This window comes from Microtus ochrogaster, linkage group LG4 (assembly GCF_000317375.1).
Source record: "Microtus ochrogaster isolate Prairie Vole_2 linkage group LG4, MicOch1.0, whole genome shotgun sequence".
NCBI lineage: Eukaryota > Metazoa > Chordata > Mammalia > Rodentia > Cricetidae > Microtus > Microtus ochrogaster.
In genome coordinates this window covers 34,560,244-34,565,007 of record NC_022030.1, presented here as the reverse complement: position 1 = coordinate 34,565,007, position 4,764 = coordinate 34,560,244, and positions in this window count along the sequence as shown.

Below are 4,764 nucleotides of genomic sequence, written 5' to 3'. Positions count from 1 at the left end.
TTGTTTTTACCTAGCTTAGAAACACTTTAAATACAGTATAATATAATTGCTGTTTATAAATAATTAATTTAGACTTGAGGTATTTCAGTAATAAAATTAAAAATAATTCCTGCGAATTCTTAAAGCAAGACTTTAATGTAAGGGAGTGCAGGTAATGCATACGTCGAACATAATAAAGTTACCATTTAAAATTGCCTTATATTTAAAATCAATTACATAAGCACGAGCACTTTTCCTCAGGAAAGATTATTTCTTTTTACAATTGATAAAGTGATAAAAGTTATAGAGCACCGGTTTTTCAAAGAACAGTAAAAGGACAAGGGAGATTTTGAAATAGTCAAGAGACCAATTTATTCCATTAAGCCTCTTATATAGCTAGGAAGATTGCTTTAGATGCTGCTGCTCCATGCTGCCGCATTATCTTGGCAAAAGATTAAGAAAACCCCTAGAGTTTAGGATATTAATCTTTCTGAAGCAAATTTTAAAAGTATGGGCATTTTAGACCGAAAATATTGTCTAATGTGAAAATCGGAACAATGGTGTCATACGCTGAAACAGTGGCCTAGCACACAATAATACTAGTTAACCTGTGGCTTCAGTTGGGCTCTTGACATCCGAGTCACATCTTAATCTATAATATGGACAGTTTGGACTGGATAATCTTTACTTGTGTTCCGAAGGTGCTCCGTGAGTGAAACATTACTCAGCACCATGTCGTCTTGAAGAAGAGAACACTAAGACTTCTGAGATATGAGTTTATTCCTACAGTTAGTCTATTATAGCAGTGCATCTCATTCCGAGGAAGCTGCTGAGCTTGCAGGATTGTTACCATTCAAGGAGATGCTGCCTTATCCCTCAGCAGGAGGCATGAAATGTTATCTGGAAGTTTCACTCTGTTGGCACTCGCGTTTTAGGAAGACTGGAAGAACCCGAGTGACTTTCACTGTTGATCACAATTGGGACTGATGACTCCAAAGGGCGTATTCAGTTACATGGAGGGAGATGTTCGATACCCTCCTTCCTGTGCACAACAGCTTCCAAACCTTGCCTGGAAGAGACGTTTCTTTTTCATACCAGAACTGGCGATCCTTTTGTAACAAAATTAGGTTCTTGTTGTCATGGCAACGCTGGATTCCACACACCTGCTTTCCACAATGTAGATTTCTCTGAGTCAGGGTGTTGGAGAAGAGTTTGCTTATTGGAAACGTGTGGTTACTGACATCAAGAAACTACAGCCGCCAGGGAACGTCTACAACGACTTTGAATTTCAACACACTTAAGCAGGGCTGAAGGCGTGGGTTAGTGAGTGCAGCTTTTGGTTCAAGCACTGGAACCTGAAGTTGATACCAGAATCCGTACAAAAAAAAAAAGCAGAAGATAATGGTGGGATTTGTGTAATCCTAGCACTGGGGAGGTGGAGACAGGATACAGGATGCTCTCTGGGGTCTGGCTGGCAAGGCAGTCTAGAATCCTGCAAACTCCAGGTTCGCCATAAGATCCCACCACCAAAAAATAATTTGGAGAGGGACTGAGTAAGACACTTGATGTCAACACCTTGTTCCCAAGATCCAGAGAGAAAAAACCAATACGCGGCTTGCTTCTTCCTTTTTGTTTATGAATGTTTTATGCTTAATTGGAATATCTTTGGGGAAATTAGTTCTCTCTATTTAAAATTCAAGTTGAATCATGAACAGGTGGTAGCTTATGTATTAGTATAAATTTATCCTCATTGCCTTTTCATGAAATACTTGACTTTTCTTCTTCACAACTTAGGGTTATGAATGTAACCATTACATCTTAATTTTTTATATTTATTTCTGTCTTAGGATCTTACTTTAATTACCAAGCATTCCACTTCTGTTGAAGAGAACCCCATAACTTACAAAGTAATAGTCATAACAGGACTTTTTTTTTCAATTCCTTAGAAACCAGATGAATTTCATTTACAGTAATTTAAAGTCAATTATTTTGTTGTGAAGTATGACTTTTAGTTTAGTCATCTTATGATTAAAAACAAAGGTTCTTAATGGTCATTGCTTTAAAAAAAATCTTTAGTGAGTACGTAGCCAACACGATCAGTTCAATGTGTCCATAAATTCTCTCATACTTTTTCATCTTAAAGAAGAAGCTATAACCCCTCCCCTTGTGTCTTGGTGGGTTCTCTGACTGCCTTCTTGGTAGGACCTGAAGAGGAGACGCTGTGATTATTCTCAGGCCTGGATCTTAGGAGAATGGCCACTTGTAATGACTGGTTTCTAGGGTACAGGTGAACTTCAGCAGCCAGCTTCATGCAGACAGTACCACTTGCCCGATGTGGGTGAGCCATCTCAGAAGTCCGGTCAATAGAGACTCCAAGAAAACTCGTATGTCTAATTCACATCAAGCCTGAAACGTGAGACTACAGAATAAATTGCTATGTCATATAATAATAAAATATAATAATAAAAAGCTGTACTATATTTTTCCATGTTAAGATTTTATTTCCAAAGCTTTCTAGCATGATCGCGGCAAGTTTTTAATCATCTTTTGGACATGGGTTAATTTCTTGGGAGTGAGAGACAATCACATTTTTTTCTTTGTATCTATCTTTATGTATATCCACTTAGGTTAGTCACAACTTCTTGTTGTTGATTGATTGTGCAGACTAATATCTGATGAGTGACATTACCAAGGACTGGGTTCAATAAGATATGCTTCTTTCAAAGTTGATAGCAGGTGATATCAGTATAGTTTTATGGGTTATTGGCATGATCTAAAATTCCTAGAGCATAATAATTTAGTCTAAGGGAACATCCAACTCAATACTGTGTGTGCAAATTGGTGACATTGTCAAAGTATGTATAACAGGAAAGTTTTTTTGTTCAGAAAAATTGCACACTTACAGATGTGCAAGAATTTACACATGGCTAATAAAATAAAGTTACTGTGGGTAGATCAGCCTCTGTGCTTACCACACTGGACTGGGCTCATTATTCTTGAGAAAAATGCTGAGTGCTCAGATAGAGAAATGTAGTGGAGTAGACTGTGTCCTTCATAATTTATTGGGCCAATGCCAACATGCTGGCACCTCCAGTCTACATACGCGGTGTTCTCATCATTGCTTTTGAAGCAACGCTTTTGAGGTAGTCCCATGCCTTGTATGTATTTTACAAAAATAGCAAAATAGTGAGTCAACAGCAGTTCACATTACCTAATGCTTAGAGACAAGCCTTTCTTTCATCAGCCTCCTTGCAGGGCGGTTCTGCATCTTTGGAAAAGGACTTCTGAAGAAAGCGTGATGTATTGCCTTCAGTAGGCAAATGCTTAGAGTTAGAACTCTTTTGCTTACTTTCTAATGTGTTATAGACAAGTGGAGTGAATACCTAGGGCATCCGTGTGTTCTAATAGCATAGTTTATGTAAAACTGGGTTGTTTTTTTGGATCTTTCTTTTACTGTTTTAATCTCTCTTTCTCTGTAAGTATAGTTCTTTAAGATAGATGCTACATTTCCCAAAACTTCTGGTCTTTGATCCTTTCAGACTAAGTTAATACCAATGGGATGGAAACATAAGTGGATTGGACAAGTTCTTGCTCATTTGCTAAGTAATATTATTTGGACTATGGTTTTAGGAACACACACACACATAATGTACATAGCAACAACTAATGAATGAATTTGAAAAAGAACACGGAAGGGTTTATGGGAGGGCTTGGAGGGAGAAAAGGGAAGGGAAAATGATGTAATTATAATCTAAAAATAAAATAAATAATTAAGATAAAATGAAATCTCTGTAGCTAATTTTCAAATATCTCCTGCATACATTGATGGTGTTCCTTGTTTTAGGTGCTGGAGAAGTAAAAGAACTATTGGCTGTTATTGGAAGGAGCCTATGCTGCTGTCTGTACTGTGGCTCTCATCTCTGGCTCTCGTTTCCCAGGCCTCATGATAGTGCCCACCAGGACAGGTATTTCATGGCGGTGTGAGGAATGGTTGAACAGAGTTTATGGGGGAACGTCCTAAAGGAAAGCTTAGCAATGCTGGATATTGATGTGTCAAGTGGACACGAGAGCAATATGCATGGAGTCGAGGATGGGAAATACGTAACCAGAGAGTATGTGAATTTCTGGGGTCAGGGACACTGTATATGTGCACATAAAGATGAAGGGTTCTAGTCCATCTTACTTAGTAGAAATTATGTGGTATGGGAGCCTTCTTATCTGTCCTGTTGGCAAGAGAACACTTGAGTGACATGATGCTATTGGTGACTTGATATGAAACAATTCTGAAGGAGAAAAGCTAAAATTTGAATTTTAAGTAACTTCAATTAATTAAAATTAGAAACTCATACTTGGATAAACGCTACTTACTATTTGGGAAGACAGAGGTATAAGCTATTTAATTAGGATCTGGAGAGATTGCTAGTGGTTAAGGGCATGCACTACTCTCGGAGATGACTCTAGTTCAGTTCCCATCAATTATGTAAGGAGGGTCACTTCTGTCTGTAACCCCAGCTCCAGAGGCTTCTGCAGTCATGTGCACATGACCCCCTCCAGCATATAATTAAGAATAACAATAAATAAACAAATAAAAACCTCCACAACTTAGTAGGGAGGTAAAGGAGCAGAGGTTTGACATGTGGGTACTCATGGACAAAACTTAAAGTAAGATTTTGCAAACTGTCTTCAAGTACCATTTAGAAACCATACAGTGTGCATTGGATTTGCCCAGATACTGCTTCAAACACACACACACACACACACACACACACACACACACACACACAC